Raw genomic sequence first — 21199 nt, forward strand, 5'->3', positions numbered from 1 at the left:
AATGACATAGCACAACGGCTTTGAATCCTCGAAGAGATTCTAAATATGTTTTATATGATGCACTTTAGCCCTAAAAAAATTATTGAGAAATACCCATATTGCTTGAACTTTAAGATTTGCTTGTTTCCAAGATGGATATACAAGGTGTAACATATCATTATGAAGATATTTCAGGGAGCGCTAGTGTTCCGCAAAATAAAACAAATGCTAAGAGACCCATGGTGAAAAACGCATCATTTTAGATAAACAGAAACACAAAGTTTCACATTTTTCTAAAAATATTTTCAACATTTTAATCATTTTGTTTTCGTTTGTATTTACAATTTTTATTTAAAAAATTTGATTAAGTGTTATAAATTACCCGAGAATGTAGATAACTGAGACGGATGACTATTTTTTCCTTATTTAGTGAATTAAATCATTCATAACATACAAAAATCAATCAATAACATAGAAGAGTAACTTTGGTATCAAAGTTCATACAAGATGTTCCAACAAAAAAATACAAAGCATAAAATAGTACCCGATCCAAAAAAAAACATAACACTGTATATAGCTGCTCACGATTTTGACATTTTGTTGTTGAGGATTTTAAACAATATAGGTGAACGAGAGGCCGTGTAAGGTTAAAAGGTCAATTCGGCCCGATCGATTTGAAATTTTTACTAATTGTCCCTATCATTCAAGGGAGTTACCACATAAAATTTCAACTTCCTAACTCTCACCATTCAAGGATAGGACGGGATTGAGGGTGAAAACTTTAAAATGCTATATCTCGGGAACTATTCATCGTACAGCGTGGGGCAAAATGGTGCGTTCTTTAGTAAGCACCTTCTTATTTTCATATACTTGCAAATTTATCGGTTGATGCCAAAGGGCCGAAATCTCAAAAAAAAAAAAACTTAGGTGATTTTAGAAGAGTTTGCACTTTGGTACACTAACCGTTTTTGCACGCTGTGTAGAGGGACTCTTGAAGTATCTACCCACGTTGAAACAGATTTGTACCAAATTCAGTATTTGGGATATAACGATTAAAAGTATACGCAGACCACGATGCAAAAAAAAACAGTATTTATTGCAATAAATGATTTTTTCTCACTTATCGCCTTAATATACCTGTACACATAGCAATAAACTATTGTGCCTAGTGGTGTGTACCTAGTGTGTATATTTACTTGGCAATTTTCGATTAATTTTTCGCAGTTATTAAAAATTTATTTTTATTAATTTTAAATTATGGAATCTAATGATTCATTACCTTCCACATCAGTGTCGCTGAATGTTAGTGTGTGATTTGTTCACGTGTTTGGAAAGTCAAAATGTATCAACACGCCTGAAGATGCCTGTTTATACTCAAAAGTATTCTGTGTTGCAGTTCAACAGAATCGCACCGTGTGCGGATATTGTTGCATTTGCTTTTATAAAATGCAAAAAGAATGCTGGCCCCAATTCAGCAAAACTCTGGACTTCCAAATGAGATCACTTAAAATCCCGTGGTAGAAGAGTCGGTTCGGATTAATATCAGCGAGGATAGTGATGATTCCGAGACAGACGATACAAGTGATCATGAAGTTATATATAATGTAACATCTAATGAACAGGCCGAAGAATTAGTTAGTATGGAAATCGATCGCATCGTTGCAACTCATAAATATTGCATCATTTGTGGTTGTAATACAACTTCTAATTTAATGTTGATTCCCGAGAAGGCTCGTTGCCAGAGTTACGCGAAGAGAAAACTGTTTATTTCAGTCGGCGATAGATGCTGTAGAAGTCACATCCTCTTCGACTCATTTTTTGAGGAAGATTTAATGAAGATCAAGATATATTCAAATATTTCTGAAATCATATCGAAAGAGCTCTCTTGCATGATGGAAAACTTAGCGATTGGTTGTGATAAAAGTGTGTTTGATCAAGTCTCGGATTTTTTTATGTCCGAAGCACAATTAAGACTTTTCACAAGCTTGACTTGGGAGAATTTATTGCAGTTAAAAGAAATGTTAACGTCTCTTAGAAATTTTTGCAACAGACCACCACACAGGCCATCGTTACCTTTTAATTCAAACTTAAAATCGGTAATTCACATGAACTAATTGCTTCCATTCTTCATTTACCCAATAAAGAGGTGGTCTCGGAGTGTCTTAAATCAGTGAGATGTGCTTTTGTCCAAGTTATTCTAGCTAAACGCTTTGGATTTCAAAATACGACTAGGGAAAAAAATTATATATGAAGCAAGTCCAATTGCTCGAACAATACTTGAAGCTGATAATGAGGATTTAATTCTGATATGTGATGGCACTTATGCTCGACATCAAAAAAACACAAACAATGAATATCAAAGGAGATCGTTTTCTGGCCAAAAGAAAGTACCTTTATGTAAACCATTTACGATATGTACCACTAGTGGTTTTGTTGTCGACATGCTTGGACCGTTCAGCGCAAACGAAAATGATGCGCGAATTTTAAGAACAATTCTGTAAATTGAAAATACCGGATTATCCGATTTAATGGAGGCAAGGGATATTTTTGTACTGGATAGAGGATTTCGGGACGTAATAGAATATTTAAACAGTAAAGGATACAAAACAGCCATGCCAGCTCTCAGAGGCAAACGCAAACAGTTAGAGAGTTTAGAAGCCAATCGCTCGAGAATTGTAACAAAAGTCCGATGGGTCATTGAAGCTGTTCACGGCATTTTGAAACAAAAATATCAATTACTTGACCGGAAAATAGATAATAAGATGGTCCAGACAATAGGCGAGTAATTTAGAATCGCGGCTTTTTTACAAAATCAATTCGGGCAACGATTAACTTTCGATAAAGACGCTGGAGAAGAAATCATCGCAAGGATGCAAGCGGTGGTAGATACACCGAATTACTTGGCAGAAGAAGTGGAAACAGGAAAATGGGCGCGTAAGAAAGTTATTTTCAGACGGATTACTTCAAACGCGATAAGGATTTCCCTCAATTAATATTACTTTTCACAGGTACTTATCAATTCGGCCAAGCTAAATCATATTTAGCAGAGATAACGGACGAGGATGGTTCCCTGAATGTTGACTACTTGAAAGAGAATGCAACTATTTTGAGAGTACCATCTCGTTCTAGGCATTGTAATCGGAAAACCTACACCTCTTTCATCGATTATACACTAAAACGAAATGATGTATCAGGTATATGCCGCTATTGCTGTGATTGCGCGAATGGAAAGCGTACTGTCGGTTGTTGTTCTCATGTGGCTGTAATTATTTATTATTTATCACATGCTCGTTACTTAGCCCGAACTATCAACCTGGCCGAGATTTTGACCAACATGTTTAAGACCACTGGTTTCGTAGGTGTTCAAGAAGACAGTGATACGGATGAAGACGCTGACGTCACCACCCTCCCTGAATAATAACCAGTGTTCTCAAAAACATTGAATTTCTTCCCTTCTTTCTGGGTACATAATTATGCTTACTTGCCCATCACTTTAGAGGGCAGCTCTAGGGGCTCTATGCCGTATATATTGTATAGCGACGTCATTTGGTGTTGGTGCTGTTTTCTGACGCGTTAGTTATATGAATTATATGAATTTAGACTTATAAGTTATTGATATTTACATACCTATACTTTGAATCGTTATATCCCAAATACTGAATTTGGTACAAATCTGATTCAACGTGGGTAAATACTTCGAGAGTCCCTCTACACAGCGTGCAAAAACGGTTAGTGTACGAAAGTGTAAACTCCTCTAAAATCACCTAAGTTTTTTTTTGAGATTTCGGCCCTTTGGCATCAACCGATAAATCTGCAAGTATATGAAAATAAGAAGGTGCTTACTAAAGAACGCACCATTTTGCCCCACGCTGTACGATGAATAGTTCCCGAGATATAGCATTTTAAAGTTTTCACCCTCAACCCCGTCCTACCCATCAATGGTGAGATTTAGGAGGTTGAAATTTTATGTGGTAAGTCCTTTGAGTGATAGGGACAATTGGTAAAAATTTCAAATCGATCGCCCGTGGGGGCCGAATTGACCTTTTAATCTTACACGGCCTTTTAAAAAATAACTTACGATATATATGACAAAAACTCAAAATATAAAAAAAAAAAATGTGAAACTTTGCCACTCGGAATGTCGAAAATGCTGCATTTTTGACCATGGATGTATTATTAATTCTTAATTATTTTGCAGAGTACTGCTTCCCCTTGAAATATCTTCACGATTTGCTAGATTCCGTATACCGTGCGACTTAAAAGTACTCCCTCCCCCTTTAACAAATTATTATTTTTTAGAAATTCAAAAGCATCATTAAATAGAAAAAAAAATACAATTTTTTGGCGTTTGTTTATTTTTTAATTTTACTTACCTTATCATTAGCGCAAAATTGGCGATTTTTTAAAATCATGGGGCAAGCGGCAGCTCAAATTAAAAGTCTTTTAAAACTATAGTTAACGGTGTATTGCGATCTAAAATTTATCGATTACTTTTAGAAAAAAACAGGTGTAAGTATGGTAAAAATGCTATACAAACTCATTTAAACAGTATGAAACAATGAAATAGTATGAAAACAATGAAAACACTTATTTGATTATAAAAATTGTTTTTTTGTCGATTTTGTACTCACAACCTGTGGTTCAGAAAAAAAATGAAAAGGTAAATAAAAATAACCAAAAATTCCTCGTGACCTCAAAATCGAATCAAACCAATTTGTTATCAACAAACAAGTTTTTGTATCTTTTATGTTTTCGTACGTTGTTTTCGATTTTATGTTCATAAACAATTTTTGGTTACTTTTACTTATATTTTTATTCCTTTTTATTCAACCATAGACGATTTGCGAACTCAAAATCAAAAAGAAATCAATTTACTATTAAAAAATAAATTGTTTCATTGTTTCTGTACTATTTAACTGGGTTTGTATCACAGTTTTTTATCAAATTTTACCTGTTTTTCTTCAAAAACTAATCGATAGATTTTGGATCGAAATGCACCATTAAATGTAGTTTTAAAAGTACCTTTAATATGAGATGTTAGTTGACTCATGTTTCAATTTTTAAAAATCAGCCATTTTGTGCTACCGATGGCGTAAGCAACATTTTAAAAAATAAATAAACGTTAAAAGATAGTATTTCTTGTCCTATTTAACGCTACTTTTGATTTAAAAAAATATTTGTTAAATAATGAACTGAAAAAGGGGAGGGGGTGTTGGAATTTAGAGCCACACGGTATTAGTAATTGCACAGAAATCGATGGTGCAATAAGTTGCATATAAGGTGAAAGGAACACTTTACGATGAGTACTCGGCTAAAAGTTCCTCCTAAAAATGTCTAGAGCTTAATTTTGGATTAATTAAATTTGATTTTGTTTGTCACCCCGACTGGAACGAAAAGTCAACATGAATTAATTAAGCCAACAACCAAAATGAGGGCTCGTAGTGTTATCTCCTTGAAATCAGAACTCGAGTCTTCAGCTTGTTTAAACGATTTTCTTTTCAGATAGACACGACTTTTATCCAGTTTATTTTTTTCGACATCGGGATTCTTATTGTTAATCGCATGGATAATTTAATTAAAAAGTTTATTTTCTTAAAATATTTGTATTGTAACGATGATATGGGATGCAAAATTTCATATAAGCAATATGAGCAATATGAAGGAAATGGATATTTTGCAACATAAGGAACTGGCAAAAACATTAAATGTGGACAAAGGCAATTTCCATTTTTAATGTAATGTGTATTGTGCCTCCCCTAGATAAGCATATTTTTATCGATTTTTAGAATTATCATTAAACTAATAATAATCCTTTAAATTCTGCAATTTTAAATCATTTTATGCCGTTCTGCATATTAGCTTTAAGTTAAAACCATTCCGAACCGCTCTTTTATATGGATTGTTGAACGATTTCATTGCTGACGACTTGAGTAATCATTTTACTCTTTAAACAATTATTAAGTGTATGGGATGACATGATTCTATAGGAAAATGAGAGAGTGTGAATCAAATTTTTAGAGACGTTGATTTTCAAAAAAATCTATTGTCCAATTTTATTAGACATAAATTTTATTCTCACTCTCACGTGTTCCTATAGAATTAGAGTTAAGAGTTCGGTGCGCTTAGAGTTCAGAATGTCAATGCTTCATCTTACTGCATCCACCGTGCGACGTAATTTAGTAGGTCCGCCTCTCTCGCTTGGACCATTTCATCCAAAAGGTAATAATAAAGAAACAAATGGGAGTTTTGGCTTTATTTTTCAAATGCACCACTGGAAACTAAATGAAACTCAGACAGTTTGAAATAACAACGCAATTTCTCAACAGCCCATAAAGCAGTAAGACATTTCCTTTGATGGTTGGATAATTTTGTTTAGCCTTATTAAGGGTTTTAGAGAAATAACAGATTTCATGCATGTTCTCAAATCGTTTTACTGTTCTATCAAAACCGTTCTGAGGACATATGTGGTATCATAAAGGCATAAAAATAACAATTAAAACTTCCACTAGCCCAAAATAAGGCCAGAGATCGACGCATCTTCCATTCTAATTTTTGCGTCTTTCGTAGCAATTTAGTCGATAGAATGAGAATACCAAAAAAGTTCTTGACAAATCTGTGATATGGGAGAACTGCGATAATTTTCCGGGTCAAATTGGTTGTAAAATCTGCTTTTCAAGGATCTGCCGCGATTTTAGATTTGGTGATAGACATCTAAATATGTACGCAGCATGTTTCTAAACTTAAAAAATATTCTAGAAAAGCATTCAAAGAGGCATATTTTTTTAGCTTGACTGACCATGCGCCTTTTATTGATTCCGAGATCTCCCTAGTGTTGTCCGAATTTATAACACCCTGCATAGTGCACCGTAGTGTATTTTTTTAGCACCGTCGTGATATTTACAATAATTATTATAATTATTCAAGACAAAGAGCAACATGCAAACTTCAAGTTTTAAAAATTAATAACTATGGCTCCCAGACCTCCTACATCTGCTGACTTTATTGCGAAAAAAACTCACAAAGAAAAGTTTTCATTTTCAGCAATAAGATTAAATTTTCATTAAGCCCTCAATATAATGAACTTTATGCCTGAATTGATGGGCGAGGTCTGCATGGAATCAGACTCTCTAAAATGATATTTAATATCATCGCTCTCACAACGTGGATGTTTCTGTTCTTTCTATGGCAACGCAAAAGTCTTAATTAAAGCAAACTTTTTTAAGGATTCCAATTTAATCCATCCTGATGATGATTTTTATTCAACTTGTCCCAGTTTTCTCCAGCTCAAAAGCGTGTAATATGCTACAAAACATTATATCTAATCTGGGGTGAGGCTCTATATATAGGGAGTTTTACTATGTGATTGCAAGCCCTAGTCCATTAGCGTTAAAACATAAAGTCATGTATTCAGTCCGCTTAGACGTAAGTGCTCGTATACCTTCCGTTCTTTGGGGTATTAGTTTGAAATGCACTATGGGGGGAAGACATATTTTCCATAGCCGTTCCTGCTATAAACGTAAATTATTAATAGCGTTAGGGATTATATTAGGGTTTATTATTTTAAATTTTGGACCAATGTAGGGTACAGAAACACACAGATACAGGACACGAGTTTTGAAATTTTTCGTTTGTAAAATAAACCGAGAGCCAATTTTAGGACGCGAGGGATTTTTTTAAGTTTCGCTGAACTAGCGAAGTCAAATGAGGTCACTAAAACAAATTTTATTATATCTAAAAGTTGCAGTAATAAGACCTAGTCACTAAGGGCATTAAGATATTTGGCACAATGGAGAACACATTTTTCTATACTTTTCCTATACAAAATTGCCACCTCTTAACTAATCCAATCTTGCACACGTCATTTTAATTGCTCGCCTGTGTTGAATCGTCCTTTTACCAATCGCACTTTCATGCTAATGACGAAATAAGAATGACTTGGTGCTAAGTCAAGACTGTACGGTGAATGGCCAAACACTTCCCATTCGCAATTCTTAAGCTGCTCTCTAGTCTCTGCTGCTGTATAAGGACGTGCGTTGTCATGAAGTAGGATTTGTCCTCATGACAACGTTTCCCTCCTTTTGTTTTGTATAGCTCTTTTTACACATGTAGGGGCCTTACAGTACGTTGTTGCAGCAATTGTGATGTAAACATATCACTGAAAGAATCTCACACCTGGTGGGAGCCTGATTTGGTCAGATATGACCTGATGGTGAGATGGATAAATTATACTGAACATAAAAAGCATCTCAATTGCAACTGACTGTTCACAGCTAACTAAATGAAAATAGGAAAAAATGGATTTCCTATAATATAAGAATCCAGAATCATCCAGGTCAAACCAAAATAAATGCTTCCTGTGCAATTAATTCGAGAAAAAGAGTTTCACGCTATACAATGTGCACTTAAATATAATTTTCCTTAAGCGAATCCTTAAAATGGAGTGAATAGAATCTTCACTTAATTTAATATAAACTAAAGACGTTTCTAGATATTTCAATTTTAGGAACTCGGTAACTGCATTTGGCAGAGGTTATAGTTGCTTACCATTACGGTTTGAAGACTTCAATAAAAATCACACCAGTTTCCATTAAAATATATTTAAGGAGTCATTCAACAGAAATACCAACAGTTGTACAAATTGTTTTTGCTTCTCTCAAATGTTGCAATTTCAGTAAGAGGCAAAACGACCATTTATAAATTCACAAATTTAAATAAAAGAAGAAAAAACAATTTTTATTATCGTCTTTTAACGGCTGATTAGAAATATTCAAAAACATAGAAATTTGATATCTAATCAGGGTGATAACCTTAAATACCTGTGCTAAACGTACAGAGTGTTGTAAATTAGTAGGCCAATCCACTAACCACAGATTTCTTGGGTGAAAATAACTAAACTTCCTGTATACGATTTTTTTCTTTGGCGCTTTGTGCTCACTACATATACAGAGCTTTGGAGTTGTCAAAAAAAATTGTTAATACCGTGGGTTTTTTTTTGACATATTTGCAGTGATACACAGTTCGATGTGGAGCACTTTTTCTACAATTTTGGTTAAAAATTTTAAATCAGAATTATTTCTGTACAAAAATAAATGATAGATATGTTTCCGATATAAACTAAAAATGAGTATCATGTATTGAGAGACAATATGCTGGTATATATTCTAAAGTGTATAAAGAATAAAAAAATTAAGATAGAGTAACATTTAGCTTAAAAAATTAAGCACGTTCGCCATTGGTGTGCGCAAAAAAAAGTGGGGGGGGGGGGGGGGTGGAATGTGTCCATGACTATTTTCCCCATTATGGTTTGAATTTTTTTTTACCTATATTATAGGAAAAGTGTGCCTCATCGAACTATGCATTACTGCAAAATTGCATTCGAATATATCAAGAAACCCCGAAGTTATTAATAAAATTATTTTTTATAATAATATCAATATCTTATTTGAAAATGTTGAAGCCCTTTAAAAAAAATTAGATATAATATAATGGGTACAAAGCGCTAAACAAAATGGCGCATAAGGAAAATCTAATTATTTTTGTTCAAGGAATTTGTAATTAGCGGATTGCTGTACCAACTTGTATTGTCCTCTATGGAATGTACATAAAGCATGGAATAAATTTGTTTTTTCGGTCCAGGATTAAAAAAATGAAAAATGTTTGGTGTATTGACTTTAGTTTAAAATTCCATGTCTTTCGAATGGATAATATTTATTATATCATCATTGTTCCAGCTAAAACCTGAGTGTTAAATTTTTATAATGGTTTTTGTTAATTTTGTGTGAAAATGTGCAGTTCTCTATGTACACGATATAAACTTTTTTACTATGTAACATAAAATTTTTTTTTATAAATTCTCAAAAATATATTTATTATCCGGTACCTAATGATAAAAGACAAATATCCACTAAACCGATCGGTATAGTCTTTTTTTGATTTATTGGGTAGATTTGTTTATTTAATATACATTATTCTCATAATATTTAAAGCTTCATGTTTATTAGTTTTGATTTTACTTTCGGAAAGTTTAATTTCAAATAAAAGTTGTACTATAATGCGTTGTACTATCCATGACACAAAGAACTAAATTTCTTACGATGATTGAGTGTGATGAGAAAGTGCGACCATAAGTGCTCTATTTCACAACAAATGTTCAGGTATATTGGGTTCGGATGGAAATTACGTTTTTAAAAATTTATCAAAAATTTGCATAATAAAAAAACTGCGCCTTTTCACATAAAATTATAAAAAACCATTAAACAAATTTAACACTAAGGTTATATCTGGAACTATGATGAGATCATAGACAATATTATCCATTTAAAAAAATATAGAATTTTTAACTAAAGTCGAGGCGTCCAAGCTTTATTTATTATTTTAATTCCAGACCGAGAAAATGGATATATTCCATACCTTATGTGCACACTGTATATTTTATATATTTCTGTTTTTCTACGGATCTACGTCTAGTAAACACCTAATACAATATGTGTCCTGTATTATTTTTTTATCACACGAAATTCACCCCTTAATTACTATGCGCCAATATGATGAAATTGTGTATCTCGAAAACGAAAATTCATTATTTCTCTCCATAAACTCGGACATCCCATTATTCCGATATACGCGGTAGAAAAGAAAAGACCCGGCAGTGGAATGAATACAATTGAATACAATTCAGTGAAACTTTCTCGCAGATTAGAGTTTGAACTCGTGATTTGACCAAGCTCTATTCGGTCGTCTATTAAAGGGCTTCATAAATAAACAAACATGCACCGGGTAGTCAGTTAATTAAAAGTTTTGAACAAGTGCTGACCAAGCTCTCCACAAAATAGGACCTGTCCACAATGATAATTAGCGTAATGGCTTTTAACCAATGATTGCTTTGAAATTTTAGGCACCGATGTGCTTTAAAGACGAATACTCCTAGTTTCCATTAGCTAGTATATTTTTCAGCTAGTCAGTCCAAACACCTTAAAACTCGATTATCCGCAAGAGTGGTCTCTTAAATAATTAATAGTGTAAGTGAAGTTCTTGAGGTCCCCTTCAGATTACTATTGGGCTCGACGAGGCCCAAGGATATTCCCCGAGGAAAGTAAAGAAGCATGGTGGAAGATCTGTTAGTACAGTATGAATTCGAACGAACCTTAGTTTTTATAAGTTTGTAGGCTAATGCAATCACAATCATCATAATACAAGTGAAACCGCTTCTATTTTTCGAATTTATTATATGACTTTACACAGCATGGTTTATGGTTAAATAAAAATATCAGCTTTTAGCAGTCTGCCCGGAGAAATTATTTTAGTCGGACGCATAAAAGTTTAATCGATATATTTTTTGTTGCAATAAGTCATTAACGTAAAATATCCATTATCTGACCCTTAAATTATGGCATATGGCCGATAATCGAACTGCGGGGACTTTTTTAAGGCCACATCAAAATCCATCTAGTATAAAAATAATGGGCCTGACGGCCATCGTTCCATTTTCTGGTGATGGTAAAAAATACCACAACACAACGTAGGATAATAAAAATAACACATACATGTTACCCATAAAATGTGAATCTACTAAAGCTGAACTGAGATAATCTTTTTACGTATTTTTTACTGTATTTAGCTATAAAAATGGCCTTCATTTGGATCATAAGTGTGTTACAGATATTTTACAATCTTATTTCCTTTCAGGAATTATTTATGTCGTCATATTTTTTAAGTTTGGTACTCTTGAATGGAACGCAATTTGAATTTTTGCGGGAAAAATCAGACTCTTTGAATCTAGTTTATTGATTTCAATTATGCTTTTGCAAAGTGATTGCCAAACATACACTGGTGGCCATTGAAATAGAGCCAGCTGATACTTTTGGGTAGAATTCAACGCTACAACTTTCTAGAAACGTTTCGATGAACCTCTATATAATTCCTGTGAATGTTCAAAAGAAATTATTTCAAATTCGCACCGAAATGAAAATTGTAAGTGAACACGATAAAAATTTAAACTTGTTTGGTCTTGTTTGGTTACAATTTGTCTGGTCGCTACAATAGTGACGTGAAAAATAAAATACATAATACTAGAGTTCCTTCAAGTTTGAACTTGTCGTTTCCTTTAAGTTATCACCGCGATTTCCTTTTTAACATTTAGTGAAGTACTGAAGAATAACTCAGATAAAAATGGGCCGTGGCGTTTATTGCACGGCAGAGGAAAGAGTGGCGATCTTAACATTGCGGAAAGTGGGAAAATCGCTAAGAGAAATTGCAAGACTTATCGGGTGCTTAAAAAAAATAATTGAAAATCCTATAAGAACACCACCAAATCGAGAAAATCGTGGAGCAAAGAGCAAAACAAGTCCTCATACAGAGAGGCAAATTTTTCGAGTCTTCAAAAAAAATCTCTTGAAGACGTCTATCAGTATTAAAACTGAACTAGATTTGGAAACGAGTACAAGAATTATTCGAAGAAGGCTTCAGACAAATAATTTACACGGCAGAAAAGCCAGAAAAGGTCCTTTGTTATCCTCCAAGAACATTAAACGATTTTTAAAATTCGCTCAAGACCATTTGAATTAAGATGGTGGGGAGAGAATAAAAAAATGGTACTTTATTTTATGGAGCGATGAAACAATAACAAATAAATCTAATGGGATATGATTTGGGGAGACACTATGTGAGAAGACCACGCAACCAAGAATCATTACCAAGACACACCATTAAAACAGTTAAATATGGAGGTGGTAACATAAAACTTTGGGGAGCCTTTCCATGGTATGGTGTAGGAACAATTTACTGAATTAAAGAAATCATGGATAAACATGAATATGTCCACATTCTTCGAGATATTATGTTGCCTTTTGCAGAGGAGACCATGCCTCTAATACGGAAGTACCAACAAGACAACGACCCGGAGCACACGTCTAGGAGAACGAGAACATTTTTAAATGATAATAATGTGGATTTGTTACCTTGGCCCTCCCAATCGCCGGACCTTAATCCTATTGAGAACTCATGGACCGTCTTCAAGTATGCTGTTGGCAAACATAAAACGAAAAACAAGGACGAACTCTGGGAGATGATCAAAACAGAATGAGAAGGAATACCACTAGACGTGTGTCAAAGGCCTCTAAGCTCTATGCCTAGAAGGCGCGTCGGAGTTATTAAACATAATGGTCATGTAACAAAGAGTTTAAAGTTATTAAGAGTTTAAGCGTTATTTAATAATTTTGAAACTGCAAAATATTATTAATTACGCCTCTATCTTCGATTGGCTCTATTTTTATGACCAACTGTTCGTGTTGATCTGTTCATTTTATTCGTTAAATATTATGTTTATGCAATTTAAAAAAATTAAGTTTGTTGTTAAAGTTTTCTTTCCTTATTATATATTTACAATATACAATTATTATACTAATTCGGTGTGATATTAAAACTTTATTTCCCAAGCAATATATTTCTTTGAACTGGCTCTATTTCACTGGCCACCACTGTACATTCATTGACAAAATAAAATGTTAATACAACTAACCATCCGCATACACTACAAGTATAATGGAGATCCTTTGTTCAGGATTTTTGGAATAAGCTTTTATGCTGAAAAGATCATTCTTGTCATACAGAAAATTGTCAACTTATTCTTACTAGAAGACATTGAATAAATAAATGATTTTTATACGCCATAGTGAATTTTATTTCATTTTTACGTAAACCTTTATGCTTTGCCCTCCCTGAAATACTAAAGCAGTTTCATATTAGCCAGACGTGCTTAGACTGTATTTATTGTCCTTTTTTTGCCGCGCTTGTATGGTTTTGGTCTGGGGGTGTTGAATTTTCTGGAAAATTATATAACTGAAGTACATTTCCTAATGCACTTCTATTTCTGATAACACCGTAAAAAGTTAAGAATCTCAGTAAACGAAAATATCAAAACGCGGTAATGGGGGAAACTCAACTACTAAATCAAATTTTACGTTTAATTTCATTCTTTTTATTTTTCCTCTTTTTTCGTATTTTTTCAGTCTTTTTTTTATATGTATGTGTTGTACATCGTTCGAAAGGTAATTTTTTCCTTTAGTCAATACCGCAAAATTCGAATGTGGCGCCACTAGTAAAGATATCAGAGATAAAGATATTGTGTAGAAAAGAAATAAAACCATGAACTATTCCCTTTTTCAAACCCGAGAGTTAGACCGCAGTACTTGCTTAAGAACAAGAAAACCTTTTCAATCAATCTGAATGAATATGGAGCAATATTGTCGAAATAATTGCCACATAGTGCAATACATTGCTCCTAATTGCCGCACGAATTCGGGAGATGTGTGTTGAGTAATTAATTGCTCCAAAAGTTGCTGGAACCGAGTTAGTCGGAAACGATTTAGTTCGACTCGCCTTCGCCAATTCGGATTGCCAGATTTTTTTTTATTGGAAAGCGAACGTAGTTTCGAAAAATGAGCCAGAGGGAGAAGGGTTATACATACAGACTATACAAATCTCCAAATTTAAGACAGATACCGGGTACTTCAATCTGCCATCCGTGAGGTACCAAAAAGTCCACCTTACAAACTGATGTTTTGCTAAGACCTAGCAACACACGCTAATCTTTGCGTTGATCATATAACACCCCATCATCAGTTAATGTATGATGTGAAAGAAAGGCCAAACGAAAGAGACCTTTGGATAAAAACGGGACATTTCGCTGCCCCTAATTTTTGCTTGGCAACATTCGGACATGGAGAGCACAAAAAGGGACTGTCTCGCTTTTTTAGAGGACGTTGGAGAGTTTATACTAGGTGCTTGTTAGTAGTAACTCTGTGCCAACACGAATGCGAACTGATTTGCAAATTGTTGGGAGTGTGTATAATACGGAATTACCCACGTTACTTCACATTTAAAAAAAAATAAAAATAAAAACAAATAAAAAATTAAAAGCGGAAAATTTGAAGGGCGGAAGGCATCATATCAAAACCGAGAGAGTGCTGGCTGATGTTAGGAGGTCTGGCAGCCCTATTTGGGCCCTCTATATGGAATCAGCAGATACATTTTCAATGTTGAAGCTGAGTTTAAAGTTGTCAGTTCTAATAGAATGCATAGGTAACGTGGAAATTAAAAATTAATCTCTCTCCTCGAAATTTTTAGCGTATCTCGTAGGATTGGTAACTCTGGATTTCACTTAAACTGTCTGCCAAAAAGAGAGCAGGATCTATGCTGATTATGTAGCGAGAATTTTTTTCAAGAAGTTTAACTGCGGGCTAGTTTCCATGGAAACTTTGAAATGGAGCCTAGATGTTAAACAAATTCTTGGTTTCTATATTGGCTGATGACAAATACACTGCTAAAATTTCTAAATGAAATGTTACTTAATATGAAATAGAGGTTTCTACAAAAGAAAGTCCATTGTCGTAATTAACTCGAAAACACACTAAACCAACATTTCCTGCAAAACTCTCTAATAATTAAAGGCCTTGCGGTTTAATAATGCACCTTTAACTCCACAGCAACTGTACTACTGAGTTATTACTCATGCCCAGCATTATTACGTTACTGAATTATTGAGACAATTCCTCGAAAATCTCTTCTATAGTTCGAGGGGCACCGCATTTCAAACCCGCAAAGGCTCCATATGCAAACAAGCAAATTGAAAATTTCATGCGATATGGATGCGGCTCGGTAAGACCTTAGGAATGAAATTTACGCATAATTCGCCGGACTGCGAGTGCTGATTTATACCGAACGATTTAAGTTTATGAAAAGTTTACACTTCGAAAGATTTAACGGCTTAGACAGTCTGAGTCCTGATAATAAATAAAAAATGATGGCAATAAAACGAAGCTGAAGCAGCTCGCATTTAATCAAGCCAAATAATAAAAACAGAAGGCCGCAAAACAAAAGGGGGCACAATAAAGACGTCTGCAGAGGGAAGTCTTGGGCTTACCGGCTTGACGAGAAAAAGCTTTTCCGTCCGAATGGACTTTAGTCCTTGTTCGACCTATTTTCCGAATAAAGACAATTTTACAATTGAACTCCTTGAAAATCCATGGAGCTGTAATTCTTATAAATGCGAAAATTCTTGTTGGATTAATACTGAAAGACAAATATTAACTATACTAAGTAGTCAACAAAACCAAAACAAATTTGTTGACTTCAATTGAACTATTCCGAGTTCCTCGTAGAATACAAGGCTCCATTCCTACCCAAGAAAACGAGAACGTTTAAGAGTCCCTTGTGATCAGGCAACTGCAATTTAATAACCGTCTGAAAAACTTAAACTAATAAAAACCGAACTGAAGTGTGCCCATACTCCTCGTGGTCCAAAGGTAAACAATTAGCAAACCCTCCCAAATGGGATGTTAGGAGTGGATACGGTATTTACCTTCGTAACTCGAACGGCATAAGCATATAACGAGAAATTCCCTCGATTATCATATACCTGGAAGATCTGGAACAATAGTCGTTCGGAGACCTGCTTTTGAATGTGTGCACAGCACCAAGTCTATTCCCTTCACCTTATGACAGTTTACCTTAAGCAAATTAAGGTCCTTTTGTAATTATGCATGGCACCGTCCTGGGATTTCGGAAGAAATTCCGTAAAAAAAAATGAAGCGGGAGACAACCGGTAAAATTGAACTTTCTCGACAAAAATAATATTAAGTCACGAGCATCGCAGTCACAAGTGAATTAATTTCGGAAGACGATTATATTAACATAGAATTTTATCGTCGACTTCATCCTTTTTTGTCGATGGATTAATACGTAAGCTCAAAGATGTAAATTAGACGAGAATATAATGTACTGTATACAGGGCTGAGCGAAAGTCCGAAATATCTTTTTAACGAGTAACTTAAAAAACACGCTTCAACATGTCAATTGATTTTGAATTTTAGGTATTTGTTTGGCAATAAAATGAAATATATTTCTTTCACCCTTTAGCTACAACCCTACTCGACATTTTTTTTTTATGGACACATACAGCGATGGCCCAAAGTATGGAATATCCTAATGTCACGTCAAAATACTAATTATTAAAAAATAAACATGCGATGCAAAAATCCAAGAATATTTTCAATAATATTGTGAATAAAAAATGATGAGTTCATTTTTACGCATATTAAAAAAGTGAAAATAATGGACCAATCTGGATAAAAGAATGGGCTACTTTGCAGATTCTATTAAAAAGTAATGAGAAAATTAAATAAATTAATATTTAGTAGCATATCCTTGTGAATTTACAAAAGCCTGCCGGCGATATTCCATTGAGTCGACTATAATTTGGCAGATAAAAATGTGAATTTTCAACCATTCTTCGTGCAGGCCCTTCCGCAATTCATCTTGATTGGACACATTCTTGTTTCTAATTTTTCGTTTTGGGTGTTCTCGGGGATGCTCAATGGGATTTAAATTTGACGATTGAGACGTCCACTCAAAAACCGTAATTAGATGTTCTGTCAGCCAATTTTTAACTAGACGGGATAAATGTTTTGGGTCGTTATAGTGCCGAAAACGCCATATTAAAAACATTATCTCCAAATGGTAATATACAGGGTGTTTCCTAACTACGTGTAAAAAATTTAAAGGCGTAATCCTCGATTGATTTTGAGTCAAAAACCTCTTTCAACGTGTTTCAGTCAACACCCTGTATCTTGGAATCAAGGCATTTGCGGACATATGTTTATTAGACATTTTTGACTCAAAATCAGTCGAGGATTACGCCTTTAAATTTTTTACACGTAGTTAGGAAACACCCTGTATATGTTGCTCAAGGATGTTTTTATATAGAAATCGATCCGTGGTCCATCAAATTTTACCAATGGTCCAACACTAGATCACGAAAAACATCCCCACATCGTTGCACCACCAGCCCTGATTAACTGTTGGTTTCGATACTTAGGAGCAGCCCTACCGGCTGCCGCACATACATATTCCCATTCAAATTAAAAAGTTTCATTTTTGTTTCATCACTGAAAAGAACAGTGCCCCATTTTGAAAATGACCGAAACAAATGTTCCTGAAAAAATGTTATTTTTGCATTCTTATTCTTTTTAGAAATGAACGGTTTATTCGCTGCAATACTTTCTACCAAGTTCATTTCACACAACCGACTTGTCACGCTTCAATCTCTTATGACAATATTGGTATTGTTACAAATTTCCCTCTGCGCAACCCTAGACGACTTTGGAGGATCTTCAGTTGGTATTTCTTTAATGCATCGATTGGTGGTTGATTTTTCTTGGACGTCCAGGTTTTAAACAATTTTCTACATCTCCAGAAGTTTTAAATTTCTTAAGGATTGTGAAAACAGCCCCTGGCTAATTTTCTAAGTTTGTGCAATTTCTTTTTGGTTGCGATCACGACAGAGCATTTCAACGTTAGCATTTCAAAAATCTTCAGAACAATACTCTTTCTTTGTACGTATAAAGTTCACCACAGAACCAAACTGAATAATTAATAATACTTCCAGAGATAACAAAACTACGTTGTATTCCATACTTTCGTCTAATAAAAAAATTGGTTTTAAAGATAACATTATTGAAAACAATATTCTAAAGGCAAATATCGTGTGATAAATTCGACATTTACATTACATATCCATAAATTCCAAGAAAAAAACATGAGCGATCAACAAAAAAGCATTTTTCTTACAATTATTTTATACTTTCGTCCACAGCTGTATGTCGTGTGTGGGCTCATTGAAAAACTCGTGAAAAATGGAATCTTAATATACTTTTTTTTTATTGTAGTCAAATGGTCATTAAAAAATTTTAAAAAAACTCTTTAAAAAAACAAACATTTTCTTAGTCATATCTACAATTTATTTAACGTAACAGATGTTAAAAATGCCCCTTTTTCCCTGCTTGGCATGCTTCCAGGTGATCCAGGTAAAACCCAATAAAACCTAATATCGATATACTGTATTTAATTGAGAATGAATTTTTATTGTACATCGACAAAGTAAATGATCATGAGAAGTAGTTTTCAGCATATCAAGATGTACTTCAAGAGGCGCAAAAAATAGTTGCATTTTTCTTGCCAAGTTTATTTACTCGATAAACAATACATTTTTTTTTCATTAGTTTCGTTTTAAAATTGTAGCATTCTGTGTAAAATTGAATTGTAACATTAAATTTGTAAATTTATGTACTCTCAAAGAATTCTGTTTAAATTTGCTAAACAAAAATTTTATGGTCAAAAAGGCAGCGCATAGAAATCTTGATATTGCTGGGATGTGGATATAAAATGCGAAGTCAAAGCGAAATGTGCAGATTATTTAATGCAAAATATCCAGAAAACCAAATTTTCCAAGCTACTGTTAGTAAGATATCCCTCAAATCTGAGGAACATGACATAGTGAAGGACTTCTTTAGAAGTGGTGGGGCACATGTTGGAAGATGACTATGACAAGTGGTGGCAATTTTGCAAGGAAAAAATGAGAATAATGGTTTTCCACAAACATACTATTTTCAGAAAAAACTATCTTTTATTTAAATGAAGTGGTTAACAGGCATGAATATGTGAAGCTCGTATGCAGCGCCTTCACAAAATAGATGTATGAGTAGGGATCATTAACAACCAAGTTTTTGGGTCATTCATTCTGAAGAAAACCTTACAGCCGAATGCCTCTTAGACTCTTTAAGGTTTGAATTGATGTCTGCCCCAGCTATTATGTTTTCCAGCGAAGTAAATTCTGATATACCCACTAATTTGGTTTCACTAGCACGGAGCTTTCTCACATTTTGATGGGAATGTCAGAGGATACCTTTGATGATATATTTGCGGGTCTCTGGATTGGACGACGTGGCACAGTTGAATGGCCACTTAGACCCCCAGACTTAACGCCATTAGATTACTTGCTTTGGGGATATTTGAAAGGTAAGGTTTATCGAACAAAGCCTGCTAACATTGAAAATCTAAAAACCAAAATTAGACTGGAGTTAAATAACATATTAGCTAAGGTCATTCGGAATTCTATCGACGGATTTTACTATAGCTTGGGAGCATGCCAAGTGAAGGGCGAAGAACATTTTCAACATTTATTACTTTAAATAACCTGTAGACAGGTCTAGCAAAGCATTCATCATTTTTTGTTTTTAAAAGAGTTTTGTTTTATTTCCTAATAACCAAATAGCTAAAAGAAAAAAAGGAGTGGTAAAATTTAATTTTTTATAAGATTTAAAGGAACCCATACATGACATGTGTTTCCATTGAAAAAAGTTGGGTAGGGTTAAAACCAAGGGGTTGATGGAAAGTATTTTACTTCATTGTTAATAAAATACTTACAATTGAAAATCAATTCATATCTTTAAGAGCTCTTTTACGTTACTTGTTAAAAACCTATTAATTTAATTTTGGACTTTCGCCCAGTCCCGTATATTAAGATACGAGTCATAGGGTAACCCGTTCTCGTGCAATATCAATTACGAAACCAAGATAGAAGGTGCACACGTTTTCAAATCAGTGCTCCTTACTTAGTTAAAACGTTTATTTATATTAGAAGCGAAAAAATGAGCTTTTAATGCATGAGTGCAACTCGTCGCGCACCACCCACAAGCGAGAGCAGCATTCCCGTAAGTGTGTTAAGAAACGTTCTCCTGAGTTATGAATACTAACCGAGAAATTAACGGCCTTAGCCAGGGAAATCAACATAACGTTACGCATCCAATATCATAAAGAATCTCCGTTTTAGCTCGTCTAACTGAGTGCATTTTTCTAATTTAAAAACCGCACCATGAACGGGAATTTTACGCTATTCCTAACTACTACAATGGTAGGTACCTAATCTATCTAGCACATTAGATTCACAGTAATGACTCATTGTTCATAATTTAAACTGTCAGATGCTTTGAATTAATGAGTTTTTAATTAAGATAAACCCACGGTCAATTTAGTTAAGTGCGTTAGTAGAAACTGTCTTTTAAATTGTTTTTATTGATTCTTCTTTTGCTTAATCTAAAAGTCATTTTCGATAGGCACGGCTTATGATGTTGTTTCCATAGTCCAAAAAAGAAAATTAGAATTTTAACAGGCTGCATCCTTTTGGCAAAACTAAAATCCTTTGCCTGTGCTCTAGACGAATTAGATCTCATGCAAATCTAATTGTGCATCCACAAAGTAGCGTCCGTTCTGGGCTTCCTCTGGTTTCCACAAACCACAGTTTGCTTTTTAAACGTCAACTAAGTCAACAAATAAACCAACTTAAGGTTTTACCGGAAAGTTAACTCTGCATTTAGTGTAGGATTTT

General features: G+C 34.1%; 1 protein-coding gene across 2 annotated transcripts in view; it reads left to right on the forward strand.

The window, feature by feature from the left end:
* Positions 1 to 21199, forward strand: part of heph (polypyrimidine tract-binding protein 1 heph) — a 311014-nt gene that overhangs the window by 16417 nt on the left and 273398 nt on the right. The window lies entirely within an intron of this gene.

The sequence above is a fragment of the Euwallacea fornicatus genome, chromosome 14, assembly GCF_040115645.1.
Source record: "Euwallacea fornicatus isolate EFF26 chromosome 14, ASM4011564v1, whole genome shotgun sequence".
In the NCBI taxonomy this organism is placed as follows: domain Eukaryota; kingdom Metazoa; phylum Arthropoda; class Insecta; order Coleoptera; family Curculionidae; genus Euwallacea; species Euwallacea fornicatus.